Raw genomic sequence first — 21,639 nt, forward strand, 5'->3', positions numbered from 1 at the left:
ACAAGGTGAGTGACTGTGCCTCATTCTCCTCTCCCTAGACACCTGCAGGCCCTGGGCAGGTAGAGCAGGGCCCTCTGTAAGGAGAGCATTTTCTCTCTTATTTACGCTTTCTTCTCTAGAGATGGGAATACACAAGATTACTAGAAGTCCGGCTCTGGTTCAGGTAGGAAAAAATAGAGAACTCCTGCTTACCAAACTTAGTATTGGGCACTTCACACTTTGACAAGTAGGTTTATCCAATTGTTTGTTCATGTATTCATGCATAAGAATTAGTTTTATAAACACATTTCAACAATTAATCTCAAATATCAGGAAATTATTCCAAATTACCTCTCATTATTATGGTGATATGTAATAGCTTTTAAATTTGATTTTCTTTCCCTTACCTGTTACAAAAGCATTACTTCTGGGGAAGCAGGTTAATACACAACTGTAAGTCCTTTTTTTAATTGGGTTAAAATTAAAGAGTGAAAAATAGCTAAACATCAACCTATCTGTGAAGAGAGTTTTCTTTTCTTTTAAACTACTACTTAAAAAATAAGATCATTACTGGTATTGATTACTTGAATGTGTGAAAGAAAATTCACCTTTTACATTCTGTTTTACAATGGACGAGAGAACATAATTCAAATAGATCTGAAACTTGATTTTTCATTTCTCTACTGGGTTGGGATTGATTTTTTAATTTTTTTTAAGTCATTCGTGATTCATCTGGTGTTGGTCTATTTTTCAGATCTGAGGCATCCCTTGTAAAAATGCATTCCCCATTTATCAGCCAATAATTTAGATAAATGTCAAGTTCACATACCCAAGGAGAAGAAGAGTTTCTGACAGCCTTCCCTTATCACTGAGAACAGAGTTTGTTGTCATTTGAATGCTAGATAGCACAGATACAATTGCCTTAGGAATCTCAAAAAATAAATTTCTGTTCCCTGAGGCACCTATAACACAAAGATTAGAGGTCAGAAACAGAGTCACAGGGCCTATAAAGATACATGACTGCTTAGCTGTTATTGTTCAGAAATCAAGTAAAACTTGGTGCGTAATGGGTAAATGAAAAGACAATTGGATGGAGGAAGTAGAAGAAAGAAAATGTGTACTGTGAGTCGAATATGTGATAGACAAAATATTACAGAGCGGAGCTTAAGTTACACTCGATGAGCCTGAATGTATTCTAGATGTATTCTTGGCTAATTTTGCTATGACAGTGAGATATTTAGAACTATAACACTATAATTTACTGTTATTTATTCATTTAGTATTAAGTTCACAACACCAACAAGAAAATATTATGCACAATTTGGGCCACCAACTAAAAATAAAACACGCCACTAACCTCCATGAATTTACAGGAATTTCTCCTCTTAAAAAGAAGAGAAACCACATAAATGCAAAACTAACCATAGTGTAATATTTTAATTAAGCGATCTATGAATCAAAGTACTGAGGACTGAGAAGAGGGCAGCATCAGAACATGAAGGAACTCTGATGAGGATCTTTTGGCGGGTAATTGTTGGTTTGGGACCAGGTGGCAAACTTCCTTTGGGGAAACCAGGCTGCACTAATTCTCAGTCCTTGTGGATGGGTGGGCTTTCACCCCTGAATATAGAGAGCAGAGTGCATGACTCAGATCGGGCAATTAGAACACCTAATTCCTCAGACACACCAATTGATTCCGAGGTGGTCATCTGAACCAAGCTGGCCACTTCAGAGGGAATTCTGCTACTTGTGTGGAAGCCACAATAACAAATGCTCTCTTCTTCAATCTACGTGAACCCTGAGGGGAGCTCTGGCAACCATCTTGCCATCCTGTGTCACCTAAGAAGGTGAATTAGTATCCTGTGGCTGCCATAACAAATCACCACAAACTTAGTGGCTTAAAACAACAAAAATTTACTCTCTCACAGTTCTAGGGACCAGAAGTCCAAAATCCAAATTCAGAGTGTCCACAGAGCCATGCTCGCTCTGAAGACTCTGGAGAAGAATCTTTCCTTGCCTCTTCCGAGCTTCTGATGGTTGCTGGCAATCATTGGTGTTCCTGGGTGTGTAGACACATCACCACAATCTCTGCCTCTATCTCACATGGAGTTCTTCCTGTGTCTCCTCTGTGTCTCTGTGTCCAAATCTCTGTTTCTTTATAAGGATATCAGTTGTTGAATTGGAGGTCCACTCTAATCAAGTGTGACCTCATCTTAACTTGATTATACCTGGTAACTTCATTATCCTATTTCCAAATAAGGTCACATTCATGGGTGTCAGAGGTTAGGACTTCAACATATCTTCTTAGGGGACACAAATCAACCCACAGCAGGCTAAAGAGAGCAAAGTAACCTTCAAATCATTCGTAGGGACCTGAAATTGCTTACTTTAGTGTTGAAAATACATGCTGCAAATGAAATTAATTGTAATCTTCTTTAGTAAAGTATACAATCATAAATAACGTCCCTGGGAAGTGATAGAGCCCTTCTTTCACTGATAAATGATACTGAGCAAGGGCATCAGAGAGAGTGTGTTGGGTTTCTCTGCTACATAATAATTGAAATCGTGGCACTTTAATTTCAGATAATTGATTTATATTTATTTTTTTTTTTTTAAGATTGGCACCTGACTAACAACTGTTCCGATCTTTTTTTTTTTTTTCTTTTTCTTCCCAAGTCTCCCCAGTACATAGCTGTATATTTTAGTTGTGGGTCCTTCTAGTGGTGGCATGTGGGACACCGCCTCAACGTGGCCTGATGAGTGGTGCCATGCCGCACCCAGGATCTGAACCAGCGAAACCCTGGGCCGCCAAAGCAGAGTGCACGAACTTAACCACTAGGCCACAGGGCCGGTTCTCTCAAATAATTTATTAAACTCAAGGAAGAATCTAAGAAAAAAAGAATGCCAGATAATCATAGCCAACTAAGCTCAGAACTATTTAGAAATAAAATGAACCAAACAAGCTAAATCATTTCAGATTGTCACTTACTAGTCATAAGCATTTTCAATGGCTTAGCTACATCTGAATGATCTTATTCATTAAGAACCGTCTTATGGAACTAATATATATGTTATATATAATATATTATATTATACATTATATTTTATTATATTATATTTTATATAATATATTTTATATAATATATATAATTATATAATATAATAAAATATAAATATTATATTAAATATATATTTATTATATTATATATAATATATTTTATATTAAATATATAATATATATTAGTTATATTAGTTATATGTATATAACGAATAATATATGTATATATATGGATATAGTCAGAAGACCTAGGTTTTAGTCCAGACTCTGTCACTAACTAGATCTATAACTTTAGGAAAGATCTTTGATTGCTCTGGGTTTCTTTTTTCTGTAAAATGAAGGGTTGATAATCAAGGTAATCTCAAAAGTCCCTTCCTCCTCAAAAATGTCTGCATAAAAGCATTCTAATTTTTACTGCGGTCATTATAACATTACACAGCCTGTTCTGCACCAATCAATAAAAGAAATTAATTATAGGTAAGTCCTAGTGTGTCTGAGTATGTCTTTTAATATGTGAAAATAAAAAGCATGATGAAATTTTATGGTCACAAGATGGCTGCCACAGCTCCAAACATCACATCTTCACAAACCAATGTCCATAGCAGTAAGAATAGAAAGGGTCAAGACTCTTACATATCTTTCTATTAAGGAGGCAAACCCTTCCCAGAAGTCTCCAAGGAAACTTCTCCTCAGGTCCCATTAGCCAGGATTGAGTCACAGGACCACACCACAGCAACAAAGGAGGAAAGGAAAAGCAATACTGTATTTAGCATTTTCAGCCTCTGCCATGAGAAACAGGCTCTAACAGCAAGGAAGGAAAGGGAGAAGGATTGTTCATTAGGCAACACAAACAGTGCCAGCCAGAGAGCTGCTGTCCCAAAAGAAAGTGACTTGAGAACCTCTGTAACAGACTCTGACAGCCCCCTAGCAGGAGACAGAGCAGGGTCTTCAGTGGATTCAGTGAGAGAGAAGGAATTCAGTGACACCAATTCTTGTCAGTCATGCCAAAAATGTTGGTGTGGCCTAGGCAACATCACTTACTAGCTGTATGACCTTGAATAAATTACTTAGTATCCCTGCAGGTTCAGTTTCCTCATCTATAAAAAGGCATAGTACTTCCCTCGTAGGTTTGGAGGATTAAATGAGGATGTGTAAAGCGCCTGACACACAGTAGATACAGAATAAATGTTAGTTTTCCCTCTCTCTCTTCCCCCTCCCTAACTCACCCTTCCAGTTCCCCTTCTTAGCAAGAAAACCTTTAATATAATTAACTTATAGGAATCATATAGAATCTCTCTCTCTCTCTGTTTCCTAACTATATACCTCTTAGAAAGGGGCCATGTGGGTAAACAACCCTTAAAAGTGCCTTGTTAATGGCATGGCAGAGTATATATTGTGATGCCAAGCTCCACTCTCTCAGGAATAAACTAAGCAGACCTCTCCCTGGTGAGCTTCTTCAGGAAAGACATATCGGGGACATGGTCACAGTGAGATGGGGAAGTCTCTCTGAGGTAGCCAATCTATTCATGCTGTCCAGAAACAATTCAAGACAAGAGGGCTGGATTAGTGATGAAGCATAGCTGAAGGTGACAGGTGTTATATGGAGCCCTGGATGACAGGCGCCATTTGTAAAAATCATACCCCTTACCTGTCTCCCATCCCAATAGGATAATGGGCATTGACACACGTAGCTAAAAGAAGCTTTCCTCAATCAAGCAAAAACATTTACAGACAGCCTACTCTGCACAGTGACTAAGCTAGGCAATCCCCAGATGGATCTCCCCTGGCCAGCCCCGAAGCATTCCCTACCCATCTGATGGCCACTTTGGGGCCATGAAACAGGGGCAACATGGAAGAGAAGCAACAAATAGTTTTGAATGAGGACTCTTACAAAGAAAGGTACGAACCCAGTTCCTGAGTGTGTAATGGAAGTAGATGGGGAGAAAGAAAAAGAGAGATTTTCTTTAGGAGTGTGATTGTATGCTAAGACTGCCCCTTTATGAATTCAAGAAATACAATTTAAAAATTTGACTTAAACTGAGATTACACATTTGCTGTTGTGATATAGCTCAGACAATTCACCACATGGGCCATGGCATTATATACATTTGAAAAATAATGATCATGATAATATCTCATATTCATCGAGCACTTATCCTGTGCCAGGTATATGGCATGCACTCTACACACATTTCTTCATTTTCTCCTCATGATGCCCCTAAGATAGGAACCCCTATTATCTCCATCTTCCATTTGAGGAAACTGAGATTTCAAGAGCAAGCTCTGTCACAGACCCACTCTAAATTCCACCTGACACTGCCCCAGCTGGTGCCTCACCTGTGTACTGCCTCAGCCTCTTGTGTTTATCTCTGGTGTCACACTTACGAGACTGCACTGAAGGGAGCTTTTAACGAGTCTTTCTCCCTAGTTGGTTTGAGCCATTTGTCTTTGGATCCTAAACTGAGCACAACATAGATGTTAGATAAATATACAAATACAGATTGAATCAATGAACAAATAACCTGGAAAACAGGCAATATAAGGAGTGCTGAGTTCAGAAGAAGGGAGGAGATCACCAGCTGCAGAGGTTGGGACAGGCTTCACGGGTGAGGCAGGGCCTGAGTCAAGCTTGGAAGAGGGAGAGGACTTAAATGCATAGGGAAGATGGGAGAGGATTCTGGGAGGAGAACATTTTAGCAAAGGCCAAATACCTAAAATGTTTGGGTACTAATTCTACATCCCCAACAGAATATTTTTAGTTTCATAGTTCATTATGCCATAGTGTGAATGGGCATATTACCTTATTCCCATGTCAGCCAGCCCCTTCTGCTGGACAACAGGCATGAAATATAGTCTCTGCTTCGTTATGATCTTTTTCCACATACATCAATCCACTGAAACTATAAAACTGCATTCAAATCAGAAACCCCATGGACAGCTTGCATTCGACCATATATACAGCATTAAAAAAAATTCAGTAGGGAAAAATGGTCAATGTTCATAAAGTTAACTAATCAAGTACAGATCACTGTGCAAAAAAGTATATTTGAATGCCAAATGATAAAAAAAAACAAAACACACAAATAGTTAGTGTAAGTCACACAGTGTCCCAAACACAACAGAGTCAAATTTGAACCCTGGCCAAATCTTTCAAAGAACTAATAATGCTAATGTTTAAAAAGCAAAAAGTCACTTATTCTTGGTTAATACTGCTCAGACTCAGCCACCCGGAATCTTCAAGTAATTGGGGCAAGAAACAAAACAGAAGAAAATAACCCATTTTCTAAAATTTTTATTAAAATATAATATATATACAGAAAGTGTACATGTCATAAGTATACAGCTGTCTGAATACATGCATGTAACCAATGCGTAGGTCAAGAACAGAACATTCCCAGCACTCCAGAGGCCTACCTCATGCCTCCTTCCACTCAGTACCCCTAGGGATAAGTATTCTCTTATTTCTAATACCATAGATAAATTGTGCCTGTTTTTGCATTTTATATATAAAGGGTCACACATCATGTATTATTTGGGGTCTGGTTTCCTTTACTTGACACTATATTTCTGAGATTCACCCATATTGTTGTGGATACTTATAGATCATTCATTCTCATTTTTGTACAGCACCAGTTCTCAAAGTGTGGTTCATAAGGGTAGTGCAAAGTGTGATCCAGCAGTAAACAATTTTCACAAATATAGTAAGGTATAATTAATCTTTTTTACTGTTTTGATATTTGTACTGATAGCACAAAAGCAATATGGGTACAATTGCTGGTACCTTAGCACAGATCAAGGCAACGGCACCAAACTGCGCTGGCCATCATTCTATCATTGTTCTACAGCATGTTCTATTTGACAACAAAAAACATAAACAAAACAAATCAAAACAAAATGCCAATTCCATTCAATGATTCTCTTGGCAAGAAAATCATTAATTGTATTAACTCTCAACTTTTGAGTACATGTTTTTAATATTCTGTGTGATATAAAGTGAAGTATGCATAAAATACTTCTACTGCGTCCCAAAGTGCAATAGATGGAAAGAACTCACGAGGAAAAGCAATTCTTTTGAGTTGCAAGCTAAACTAGTCACTTTTGTCATGGAACACTATTCATACTTGAAATGACTAATAGGAAAACAATGGTTATTGAGACCTGGGTATTTAGAAAACATTTTCTTTTTTTTTTTTAAAGATTTTATTTTTCCTTTTTCTCCACAAAGCCCCCAGTACATAGTTGTGTATTTTTAGTTGTGGGTCCTTCTAGTTGTGCCATGTGGGATGCCACCCTAGCATGGCCTGATGAGCAGTGCCATGTCTGTGCCCAGAATTTGAACCTGCGAAACCCTGGGCCACTGAAGCAGAGCTCGCGAACTTAACCACTTGGTCACAGGGCCAGCCCTGGAAAACATTTTCTCAAAAATAAATGAAGTGAGCATGTAACTTCAAGGAAAACAACTGGCAGTAGACAATACCAATTATAAAACTTGAGCTTTCAAACAAAAATTAGGATTTTGGAAAACATGTCTACCACCATGAACTTGACAACTTCCCAATACTTAAAGACTTCACTATGGTTTTTTAAAATATTACATAAGGAAATATGTAAACATTTGGAATATTTGCATAATTCAGTGAACCAATATTTTCTAAATAACCAATGCATGATACAAAATCATGCTTGGGTAAAAAATCCATTCAAAGTTCATGATAGACTAATGGATTTTAATGTAAGAGAATATGAAAAGTTTATTGATATGGTTTCAGAATCCACATTGCAACCAACATTTAAGAAACTACCACTTGTCAAGTTTTAATGTAATATCCAAGAAGGATATCAATATTTATATTAAAAACATGAAATTACCTGTGTAAGGCTGGATTTTCTTCATATACTTTAAATAAAACATATAGCAATAGATCAAATGGAGAAGTAGAGATGATAAACCAGCTACTTTCTTATAAGCCAGTTGTTAAAGAGATTGAAAAATGTAAAACAATGCTTCCATTCTTGCTAATTTTTTTGTTTGGGAAAACTAAAGCCATTTTTTAAATAAAAATATGTTATTTATGTTAGCATGCAATGGTTTTAGTATTATTATTTTTAAATGAATTTATATATAAATATTTTTTACATATTTCAGTTTTAACTCATCATATGGTAAATATGAATAGCTATAATCCACAGAGTCAAAAGCTTTTGGAGTTCTCAGTAATTTTTAAGAGCATAAAGGATCCTCAGACCAAAAAGTTGGAGAACTCCTGCTGTACAGTATTCCGTTGTGAGCAGGGATTTAATTTTAACAGTAACTTCTGGGAATATTCTTGAGATAGTATATATTTAGCTTAATTTCCTCATCTGGCCTTTCTGCTTGTGGTTTCTTCTTCTCTCCAACCCTTCTTGCACTGGGCCAATCAGATCATTCTTCAGTCCAGTACTTACAGTGGCTGTTACATCAGGTGCACTTTCTTCCTCCTGGCAGGAATATCCCAGAAGGCTTTACCAAGAATGTGGGACTGTGCTGTGGCTTTAAGGATTTGGCCAGAAGGAGGTCAGAGGAGGACAGAGCAAACTAGAGCAATGTAAGCAAAAGACTTTTTCTTGGATTATGGATATGGTTTCCTGGGCTTCTCAGTTTAACAGCACCTTCTAACACCAAATATAAAACAATCTCCCTGTGTCTCTGTAAGATATAACTTTGTTTTGTTCTCATCAGAATGCCTATCACTACCCGGCTTTTTTCTTGGTTTTTATTCCTTTATTTTCTTTCTTCCCCACTGCTTTCCCCTGGATGTGAGCTCCAAGATTGCAGAGACTTTGTCTGTCTTGCTCACTGACTAGAACACTGTCTAGAACACAATAGGTACCTCATATATATTTGTTGAATGGAATAATTATCCCCTCTTCAGAAGTCTGTTTATTTTGCAATTCATAAAAGACAAAGTAAAATTCCAAGATCTAGAACTCTGTTTTATTTCATGGCCTATTAGGATTTCCCCCATTTGGGTATGTAAGAAAATAATGGCATATAGTATTTTTAGAAGTTTCCAGGAGCTATATTTTTACTTAAAATATTGCTTTTCCTTTTCTTCATGTCATCCTATTATTCTTAGCCATATAGACAGTTGCTGCTAAATAACTTCACAACTCCCCCCAAATTTATGACTTTTAAATAGATTTTCTTCATGCTTCTTCTAAATTATTTCTTATTTAAGCTCTATATATTTAGCAATTTATATATTTCATTATAAATTACATTCTCCATTCTGCTCCTTCAATGTGTTCAACTCATGCAGATTTTCAGATTTAATCTTCCTGTATAAGAGAGTACACTTCTCTAGACTGGCTTTTAAGACTTTTGAGCTAGAAGAAAATATTTTTATTTAAATGTTGCCAGCATGCTCTATATGTACCACAGAAAGATCTCCAAGATATGCTATTAAGTTTATATAACCAAGATATGCTATTAAGTTTATATAAAGCAAGAGGTAGAATAGCATATATACTTTGTTCTTATTCGTATTTTCTTTTTAAAGAAAAGATGTATAGGGGGCATATAACGGATGCCCCGGTGGGGCAGCAGTTAAGTGCCCACGTTCTGCTTTGGCAGCCCGGGGTTCGCTGGTTCGGATCCCAGGTGCGGACATGGCACCGCTTGGCACACCATGCTGTGGTAGGTGTCCCACGTATAAAGTAGAGGAAGATGGGCACAGATGTTAGCTCAGGGCCAGTCTTCCTCCGCGAAAAGAGGAGGATTGGCAGTAGTTAGCTCAGGGCTAATCTTCCTCAAAAAAAAAAAAGAAAGAAAAGATATATAGTCCTATAAATGTTTGTGTGTGTATAGACTGGCTCTGAAAAAAGACAACAGAAAACTTGAGAAGATGGCTGCCTCTTGGGAAGGGAATGGGAAGACTAGGGAAAAGGGTAGAAGGAGACTGACATTTTAATATATCCTCTTGGTGTCTTTTGAATTTTGTACACAGTGTATGTTACTTTATTATTTAATTTTAAGGAAGTAAGTTTTATAGATAAAAGTGTGTCCACATGCATCAATTAAAAGACAGAGACTGGCAGAGAGGATTTAAAAACGTGACCAAACTATATGGTGTCTACAAGAAACTCACTTTGAATATAACATAAGAAGATTGCAAACAAAAGGATAGAAAAAGATATATCATGCAAACATTAATCGAAAGAAAGCAGGAGTAGCTATATTACTATCAGATAGACTTAAGAGCAAAGATTTACCAGAGACAGTGACATGACATAATGATAAAAGGGTCAGTCCACCAGGGACATGGTGGTCCTGGATGTATATGCACCAAACAACAGAGCTACGAAATACCTGAAGCAAAAACTGGTGAGACCGAAAGGAGAAATAGACAAATCTACAACTATAGATTTCAGCATCCCTCTGTCAACAATTGGTGAAACAACTAGATAGAAAATCAGCAAGGATATAGAAAATTTAGCAACACCATCAACCACAGAATCTAATTGACATTTATGGAACAGACCACCCAACAAAGCAGAACTCACATTCTTTTCAAGAGCCCATGGAACATACAACAAGATAGACCACATCATAGGACATAAAACAAACCTCAATAAATTTAAAATAATTTAAGTCATACAGAGTGTGTTCTCTGACAACAATGGAAGCAAACTGAAATCAATAACAGAAACCAAAATAATACACGATGGGTGAAAGCGGAAGTTTCAAGAGAAATAAAAAATTATACTGAACTGAATGAAAATGAAAATACAATATGTAAAAATGCATGGGACACGGCTAAAGGAATGCTAAGAGGGAAATTTATAGCACTAAATGCCTACTTTAGAAAAGAAGAAAAGTCTCAACTCAATCATCTAAGCTCCCACCTCAAGAATCTAGAAAGAGGAAAGAAAAATAAACCCAAAGTAAATAGAAAAGGAAATAATAAAGAGCAGAAATCAGTGAAATTGAAAACAGAAAAACAATAGAAAAAAATAAATGAAACTAAAATCTTGTTCTCTGAAAAGATCATTAAAATTGACAAGCCTCTGACAAGACTGACAAAGGAAACAGGGAGAAGCCTCAAATTACCAATGCCAGAAATTAAACAAGGATATCATGACAGATCTTGGATAATACAGGAATTCTTTGAATAATTGTATACGCACAAGTCAGAAAACTTAGATGAAATGGACAAACTCCTTGAAAAATGTAAAGCACAAAAACTAACCTAGTATGAAATAAGTGATTTGTACAGTCCAATAACTATTAAGGAAATTGAATTCAAGACTTACAAGCTCCAAAAAAGAACTCTCCAGGACCAGATGGTTTCACTGAAGAATTCCTCCAACTGTTTACAGAAGAATTAACATCAATTTTACACAACCTCTTCCAGAAAGCAGAAGAGGAAAGAAGACTCTCAGTTCATTTTATGAAACTGGTATTACCCTGAGAGAGTACGGAGAGAGCACAAGAAAACTACAGACAAATATCACTCATGAAAATACATGTATAAGTCCTTTAAAAATATTAGCAAATAGAATTCAGCAATAAATAAAAGAAATTATATACTATGACCAAGTAGAGTTTATTCTATGGATGAAATATTACTTCAATTTTTTGAAAATCAGTCAATGTAATCTATTATATTAACAGGCTAAAGAAAAAAAGGACATGATCATATCACTTGTTGAGAAAAAGCATTTGACAAAATTCAACACCCATTCATGATAAAAACTCCCAGAAAGGAAACAATCCAAGTGCCCATCAGCTGATGATTGGATATAGAAGATGTGGTATTTATATACAATGGAATACTACTCAGCCATAAAAAAGACAAAATCATCCCATTTGCAACAACACGGACGGACCTGGAGGGAATTATGCTAAGCAAAATAAGCCAGACTGAGAAAGACAAACACCAGATGATTTTATTCACATGTGGAATATAAACAAACACATGGACAAAGAAAACAGTTCAGTGGTTACCAGGGGAAGGGGTTTGGGGTTGGGTGCAGGGGGTAAAGGGAGCACTTATATGGTGACAGACAAGAAACAATGTAATGTTTCTTGCAATTATGCAAACTGTAATAGAACTCAAAAAAAAAAAACCTCCCAGAAAACTAGGAATAGAGGGGAACTTCCTCAACTTGATAAAGCTAATATTATAGTTAATGATGACAGACTGGATGCTTTCCCCCAAAGATCAGGAACAAGGCAAAGACATCTGCACTCTTATTCACCATAGTGCTGGAAGTTCTAGCTAGTACAATAAAACAAGAAAAGGAAATGAAAGGCATACTGATCAGAAAGAAAAAAATAAGACTATCTCTATTTTCAGATGACATGATTATCTACATAGAAAATCCCAAGGAATCTACAAGAAGATTCCTAGAAATACTGAGTTCAGCAAGGCTGCAGGATACCAAATAAACATACGAAAAAATCAATCTTATTTCTATATAGCAACAATGAACACCAAAATTAAAACCACAACACCAATTACAATCATTCAAAAAAGTGAAATACTTAGGTATAAATCTAACAAAACAGGTACAGGATTTGTATGTTGAAAACTACAAAATGCTGGTAAGAGAAATCAAACGTCAAAATAAATGGAGAGGCATATCTCGTTTATGGACTGGAAGACTCAACATAGTAAAGATGTTAATTCTCCTTATATGGATATATAGATTTAATCCAATTCCTATCAAAATCCCAGGCAGAATTTTTGTACATCTAGGCAAAATTATTCTTTCTAAATTTATGTGGAAAGGCAAAGGAACTAGAATAGCAAAAAAAAAAAAAAAATTAAAGAAGAATAATGGGGGAGAAATCAGTCTACCCAATTTCAAGACCCTTGTAGCTACGGTAATCAAAACTGTGTTGTATTGGTGGAGGGATAGGCACATAAATCAATGGAACATAACAGAAAACATGGAAATAGATCCATACAAATATGCCAAACTGACTTTTGACAAAGGTGCAAAAGCAAATTAATGTAGAAAGGATTGCCTTTTCAACATCTAGTACTGGAACAATTGGACATCTACAGGAAAATAAATAAATAAGAACCTCCATCTTAACCTCATATCTTATGCAAAAATTAACCCAAAACGGATCACAGCCTTAAACGTAAAAATGTAAAACTATGGTATCTTCTAACTGTTAGGAAAAAACAGGAGAAGATCTATGGAATTGAGATCTAAGCAAAGAGTTCTTAGACTTGACACCAAAGCACAATCCATAAAAGGGAAAATTGATAAACTGGACTTCATCAAAATGAAAACTTTTGCCCTGCAAAATACCATAAAGAAGATGTAAAGACAAGATACAGACTGGAAGAAATATTTGCAAACCATATATCTGAAAAAGGACTAGTATCTAGGATGTATAAAGAAATCTTAAAATTCAACAGTAAAAAAGCAAATCATCTAATTAGAAAATGGGTAAAAGACATGAAAATGTGTTTGTCCTTGTCGCAGCAGTTGCTGGCAGAAGACTTGAATTTAAAGATTACAAAAAAGACACACAGATGGGCTGGCCCCATGGCCGAGTGGTTAAGTTCTCGCTCTCCGCTTCCACAGCCCAGAGTTTCGCTGCTTCGCATCCTGGGTGCAGACATGGCACCATTCATCGGGCCATGCTGAGGTGGCATCCCAAATAGCAGAGCCAGAGGACCTACAACTAGAGTATACAACTGTGAACTGGGGGGCTTTGGGGAGAAGAAGAAAAAAAAAGAAGATTGGCAACAGATGTTAGCTCAGGTGCCAATCTGAAAAAACAGAAAAGATATGCAGATATGAACTTCACCACACGCTGGAGGACAAACCAAAAGAAGAAACAGGCTGGACTTTGGAATTCCTACTCATGGTGTTATTTAGGACTCAATAATCCAGAATGGATAGGTGCCAAACTAATAACCTCTGGGCGTAGAGCTGGGCTCTTCCTGTTATGATATTCCCACTGTCAATCCCAGGAGGGGTCTGGCCTGGAAATTTAGACTCCGGGGGCTGGGATTTTCACTGGAGAGGAGAAAAACTCTTCTTTCTGGTGGCCTCTTGGAAGCGTTTAAACGCTCCCAGACTGAGCTAGAAAGTGAGAAATCTCTTTAGCAGCCCTGAGACACAGCTGGTCCTAGAGGCTCTGTTCTAGATGTAAGTTATTCTGTGTGGTACTTCCCAACATCATCACCTACCATGTTTGGTGAAATTTTGTGGGAACTTGCAGCTGGTCTCTGCTGTGTATGGAATGAAGAGAAGAACTGGTTTTTGGACTGAGTAGCTCAGGGTACAAAGAAGACCCCTGGCCCCAACACAACGTCAGAGAGATGGTGAAAACATCTTTGTGCATCAACCTCTCAAGGGTCATTGACAACAGAGGCAGCATGTGGTGGCTTTGTAGAAAGGCTAGACGGAAGAACATGGAAGACCTGCTCCATCCTGAGCATTCTCAAGACAGCACCCTTGGGAACCAAGAAAAGTTGGTGGAACCTTTGAGGGAGGAGCCAATTTGGGGCAATTGGGCTGGTCTGTGAGACTGGAGCTCACATCACTTGGGTATTTAGAGGAAATAAGATAATATTTTGTAGTCATTGGTTGTTGAGGCTGAGACATTTGGGTTTTACTAAGTTAAGAGAAAAGATCACTCTCCCCTTTGCAATAACACAATGTCTTTTCATTAGAAGCCTGAAATAGCAGGGTTTTACTCTGCTCTTCCATTCCTTTGAAACCCTACTCATAATTAGTTTCCCACAACTCCTCCTAGGTTTCTTCCTCCATTACTCATCATCCTGGTCTATTTGTGTACACATTACGATTCTCAACCTCCATTGGTTTCACCAAGTTTAGTACCATTTTGTTATTTTAAATCCATATTGCTAATCTTTGAGGAACATACGTACGTCTCCCTTATTCTGTTTTCAATGCTTCCAAGTTAATCTGATATGTTCACAGAGGTTCTTAATCTGATGTCTGTGGCTTTGAATTTCATGGATAAAATTTAAGCTATCCATGAGTTTGAACAGGGACAAATTTCACATCTTTATTTTGATTAACCTCTAACTGAAACTGAGCATTTCTTTCTATTATTAATGTAAGCAACAATCACAATGAAATAAATGGAACATAGCAGCTACTTTTATATTCTATTCTAATCGTTTCAGGTATCTCAAAATTCATTTTGTTTATCACTAATTAAAATTATGGCAGTTATTAGATGTGTCACTAGATCTTGTTATTTGTTTATAGTGAAGCACATATACTATATCACAAATTTTAAAAGTATTTTGATAACTCTTTCAATATAATGGGTTTCTTCTGTAACCCTATATTTTTTATTCAAAAAAATCCCACATTATTCTGAGAAGGGATCCACAGCCTTAACAAACTGTCCAAGGAAATAGTAGCATGAAAATTATTTTAAATTCTTGGAATAGCCAAAAGTCTCTACAAAACAATAGCAAAAGGATTAAAAGCAAACTAAATGCCCAATAAAAGAAGATTGGTCAAATAAATTTAAAAATATACTTACAGTGGAATATTGTGCAGTCACTGAACAAAATGCTGTAGAATACTCTTTAATGGCATATGTGGCTAGATATCACAATATGTTATATAAAAGAAACGGTTGTGCATATATTCATTGTTTGTAAATCAAACACACATACATATACACACATATACCTACAAAACACATAGACGGAAAATGGGCGTCAAGATACACACAAAAATGCTGGTGGTGGTTATTTAGAGATGGTCAGAACTGTGGGTAACTTTTTTGCTTATCTCACTTGTAAAAATTTTCTATAAATTTGTAATTATTTCTCAAGAAAAATAAATAAAAATTATTATTATCTTTAAAAGAAATGAGGTCCTAAGGAAGGTTCCAAAAAGTGATGTTATTACCTCTGATCAGCTATACATTCATTCACGCAACAAATAAACCTCAGTTCAATGGTCAATGTTATACATTGAATTGATACTATCTATAGAATCCACTATCATTATGGGGAAAAAATCTACTGATTTTCATACAAATGAGTTAGCAGCTGAACCAGTAGAAATTTTAATTAAGCACCATTCATCAACTTTCTAGGCTATGGGACCTAAAGTCAATTCTGGTTTAGCACAAATATCAGATATTCATTCCTTTCAAAACTGTGTCTTACCAATCACTAAATAATGTTGTCTTCAGACAGTCCTTTTTGTTGTGTTTTGTTTTGCTGATTTGTATTTTTGCTTTTTGAGTGTCTTGTAACAAAGTAAAAATAAATTTAGATCCCCTCATGCAAACCCTGCTATTAAAAATGAGCATATTTTATAATAACACATGTTTCTGAATTCACATTACCCAGGACAAATGCTTCTCTTTCCTCTATGATTGTGCGATATTTTACAATTTTGAATAATTCAGAGTTATGCTATCACAGGGAAAAAGTATTCACTATTATTTTGTTTTTGTATCTGGGTATTAGGAATTCCAAAATGTGTCATACTCCTTATAGGCTAACATTTTATTAGCTGGAAAAACACGCTAAGTTTTAATAACGCTCCTGAGTGAACGTTTTATGAATTTAAAATAAAGTAGACATTCCTCTGATATGCAAGATGCGACTATAAAGTAACTGGCCTGATATTATCGTTTTTGTTCATAAAAGCTCCAGAATTTACATAAAAAATGAATGCCATCCCCTCTGAGCAGTCACCTTGGGACACCCCAGATACAATTCAATGACATTTGCCTTTGCCCGGAACAATTTCAAGACCTCTCTTTTGGACTTGTCTTTAGTCTGTTCCTTTTCATTTTAAACAAATGTCTTTCAAGGTAGCCAAACTTTGTCCTTTAAAGTTAGATCTGATCATCGTCAATAGCTAAAAGTAATTTAGAGTAGGAGATGGGGCCCTGGGTGCACCAGGTAGAAAAAGTGGATGCGACAGAAGGACTGGGGGCAATGCAGTATCACACTCTATATCAGAGGTGATACTTAAATTATTCAATGATGGGCACAGAAGGACACAGATCAATCAAAACAGACGTCACAGGAGCAAGGTCCTGGAGGACTTTCACCAAGATCCGAGTATTAAGTCTTAAGTAGCTGGATTGTGAGGCATTCTAGAAGGTCCTATAGAGGAAAATGTAGCAGTAGAGGTGAGTGGGCACTTGGCAGTTTCAGAGTGGGCAGCTGTGGCATTTACCAAACAATAAAGAAGATTTGGGGTATTTAAACGTCCACTGAATATTGGTCTTTCCAAAAAGTAAACAGGCCACTGCCATTTTTCTGTGGCTTCGGCGTTGACTCTGACAGCACTGCCCGAGAGTTGTGTGAAGGCGTTGAGAGCAACAGCAGCAATACTGGAATAAACGGGAAGGACCCCAGGATAACGATTTTGAAGGGCATTGCTTATCTGAATATTCAGATTCCCAAAACTCATTAAGAACAACACCATGCCTTTTTTACTTTTTCTCCCTACCACCTAACATAACGCTTGGTATACAGTAGTTGCTTAATAAATATTTGTTGAATGAATGGCATGTTTATTAAAGAAAAATAACTTCAAAGTAAAATCTCACATTTAAGGCTTTTAAATATTATTTTTATTGTTTTAGACCCATAATCTCTCTTTATTTTATTGGAGATAACTCTAAAAATCTCTTTGAAGAGAGAAATCCACCAATATTTATTCCTGACTCAAAATCCTTTGGATAGCTGTGTACTTTTCTCAGAAACCAGTCCCTTTCAATGCTCTTTTAATTATTTCATGACTTAAAAAGTCACAGGTAGATGTGAATCTGAATTTAACTCCTTGAAGTCACTATTTCTAGCCAAAAAGAATCTTCCTTTCAGCAGATAGGACTTGAGGTTTTCCCAAGGCGAGGGCCACTATACGGTGGCTGCTGCCCAACATTTATCAGGCTCTAATGCTGTGCATTTAATACATCATTTACTTCTCCTAACAATTCCTTTTATAGTTGAGGAAACTGAATGCAAAGGAGCTAAGCAACTTCCCCATGTTCACACAGCTAGTAAGTGGTGAAGGTAGGTTTCGAATCCAGGCAACTTGATTCCAGAGCTGAGCACCCTAGACCAACACAGTTTAGTAAAGAGAAGGAGCTTGTTTATCTTCAGTCAACAGGGTAGGAAGTGAAGGATTTCCTGTACCTAAAAAGTCTCTTAGAGCTCCCATTACACTGACTCTTAGAAACTAGGCTTCAGAAGGAAGACTTCCCTGTACATTCATCTTGCAAGAGTTTACTGAACACATATCACGTTCAGCCACAGTTCTAGGTTCTGGGACGGCAAGGAAGGGACCCACATTCTTCTGCTGCTTGGTAAATGTAGCGCCTAAAAACTTACTCAAGTCTTCGAGGGCTCCTTTTTCCACTACTCCAAGTGGGGAAGAAACTGAACCCTGTGTTCAGTTTGAATTCTGGATGCTAAGTGATTACCATCCTTGATGAATTGTAAAATAGACATATCTCTAGAGAAGAGGAGATCTACTGCTTTCTTCTTCCTAGATTCCCCTGGGGGACTATTTGATCTCCTTTGAGATCCTAGCCTTATAAGGATAGCAATAGAAGGAGGAGGTGGAGGTAAGGAGTGAAGCATGCAGACTATTTGAACACAGGTATCACATAAACATTCCATTAACATGGGCAGCATTTTTCTGTTGCTGCAGGATTATCTTTGCATAAAGCTGGTATTCAGACCCAGTGCCCCACAGGCTAATTGTTTCATATATGAATATTATGTTTTAGGAGGCGTTTCAAGTTCTACAGTGGCCTTATGTATTATCATAATTAGGAACAATGGAAACATTAACTGAACTTTGTGCCTTCTTTGAATGATTAAGTTGTAGTTTAAAGGGAGGTTAATAAATAACCAAAGAGAAGGCTACCGAAGACCTAACTCCAGAACAGTAAACTATACTAAGTACCCCAAGCAAGCTGAGAGATTAAAAAAAGCCACTAACTTTTTCACCATAAACTAACATGGGCTGAAAGGTTGGTCTGCCTAAGTGGAGTTGGTAGCTTCACACCACCTCTGCCCTGCTAAGATTTCAAGGTGAGATAAGGGTTTCTAACAACAACAACAACAAAATAAAGAGCTCTTTCCATATTGCCCTAAAACCCAAAATTGCCAATATTAAAGTCATCCTAATGTTCTCAATTGTTTATTTTTAATTTTTCTCTGATTATATTATGCATGACCTTAAATCTCCTTATTGGAACAAAGTACAATATACATTTTTTTAAAGATGCAAACAAACAAATACATAGATAAATCAATAATTAGGAGATTCTTCTCTTTCACCTAAAGATTTGGTCTGTGTGAAACTACAATTTCCTTTGTGAGAGATCGTGTTTTAAGCTGTGTTTATTTTCACTTTAGTGTAAACAAGTATTTGAGTCTTTCTTAAGAATAGATCTTGCTAGAAGAATAAAAGTGAGATTTCTCACCCTCTTCTGAGATACAAATATGCCAGAACTTTCCCTTGTTCTCATTTTGGCCCAAGAACAGGCCTGCTTTGCCTTTAAAACCAAATACCAAAATCTTTCTTTCTCAAAAGGAAAATGCTGAGGTATATTCATCTTTTATCTGGTGGGAGAGAAATCATATTTAAATCTCAAATTTAAAAGGAACTTCTCCCTCACACACTTTTCTTATACGCAAAGACAAATAATCAAGGTTACCATCCTGTAGTCACATAACTCATAAGAATAAAATGTCGAAGGAGTTACAGAAAACCAGTTCCTTTAGCTCATGGGGTGTTTCTGATTTTTCTGGTCCTTTAAACTTTCCCCTCTCCTACGTTTAAGACAAATCATCAGATCAATACTACACGATGCCCAAACTTTTCCATTTCAGGCTCAAGAATAATATAGAGCATGCAAAATGGACATTACAACACACAGTTGTGCTTTGCGGAAACTATGGTGTAATAGCCTGAAAAATAGCTGCAAGTCATAAAAATGCAGTGCACTGACCCCCCGGAGAGAATTGTGTCCACAGGTCCCAGAACGATGTCTGTTGTCCAACGCCCTCACTCCACGTCTGAGCTCTTTCGCTCCATGTGGTTTTTCCCTCAGGGATCATTATTGGGTTTCATAATGATTAGTTTGTGTATGAAAAAGGAAAGCTCAAGACTATAATTTCATACACACTTAAAAAAAAACATATAAAGAAAATTCAGTAGCGAGACAAGTAATCTCCTGGAGCCAGCCATGACCAAGAGTATACCTGTGAGAAGGACAAGCTGATAGATGGATGGCTCAGCATGTAAGGGGCAAACCACAGAGAGGAAAGCTTTGTGTCCCTCTAGTTTAGGGAGCTCTGCTCTCCTGGTCCCTCTTTCAGACACAAGGAGAAGCAGACAGCAGCTGTTAAAGGAAACGAGCATTGGACCATCCGAGTCAGAAATTCATTGACAAGGAAAGGGGGAATATTTCTTTTAATTTTGGCAATCGTATATTAAAAAGATAATTATCAATAAAGGCCTAAGTGAAAAGCAGATTGAGGCAAAGTGGAGCTGAAAGCAAGGCCCGGAGGTAAAAAGCAGAGCCTGGAGGAAGAGTTACAGCCATGTCAGGAATCAGGGAGGCAGGACACACACCTAGTGAATGGCTCTTCAGCCTGGCACCTGCGAATGCTCTTTTCTCTACAGATTCCCAAGTCATCTCAGCTGGAGAGGTGCCATAGCCTAAAGAAGAGAAAAACTAGGGGGCCGGCCAAGGCATAGTGGTTAAGTTTGCAAGCTCTGCATTGGCGACCCAGGGTTCATGGGTTCAGATCCTGGGCACAGACCTACACATGGCTCATCAAGCCATGCTGTTGTGGTGTCCCACCTACAAAATATAGAGGAAGATTGGCACAGATGTTAGCTCAGGGACAATCTTCCTCAAGCAAAAAGAGAAAGATTGACAACAGATGTTAGCTCAGGAACAATCTTCCACAAGCAAAAAGAGGTAGATTGGCAAAAGATGTTAGCTCAGGGACACTCTTCCTCACCGCCCCCCTCAAAAAGAGAAGAAGAGGAAGAAATGAAAAACCTGGCTTTAAATCCTGGGTTGGCCCCTTACTCTCTGTGGAACCTTGAGGCAATTACTTAATAGCTCGGTGCCTCATTTTTCTCGTCTGTGAAGAGGGATAACAATAGAAGAACCAGTCCAAGAAAATACCTGCAATAGTGATTGGCACACGGCAACAGCAGAGTAAACGTTAGATTTTATTATATTCTTATCAGTAGCCATATCAACACGTTAGTTTCCTTAAAAGAAAAAAAGTGTTGAAAAAATGCTCCACTTCCTCCAACTGGACTTAAGATATAATGAACAGGAAAGGTAACTTCCTCACTTTCCTTTCCTTTGGTAGAATAAATTGAGTTTTCTATGTTTTTTACCTGTGTTCATCTCTGTATTCCTCTACATACTAAAAGTAAATCCCTCAAAACAAAAGCATAAAAACTAAGAACTGTGCATCTTTTTGAGTAGACAGATGAGTAAGGGAGATGCTGGGAGCCTGTGTTCCTCTGGGGACAGAAAACTAAGTGGTAGAAACTGGGAAAGAGAAGCCTGTGGGAAGAAAAAAAAGAATAGCAGAAACAAC

Source organism: Equus quagga, chromosome 7 (assembly GCF_021613505.1).
Source record: "Equus quagga isolate Etosha38 chromosome 7, UCLA_HA_Equagga_1.0, whole genome shotgun sequence".
NCBI lineage: Eukaryota > Metazoa > Chordata > Mammalia > Perissodactyla > Equidae > Equus > Equus quagga.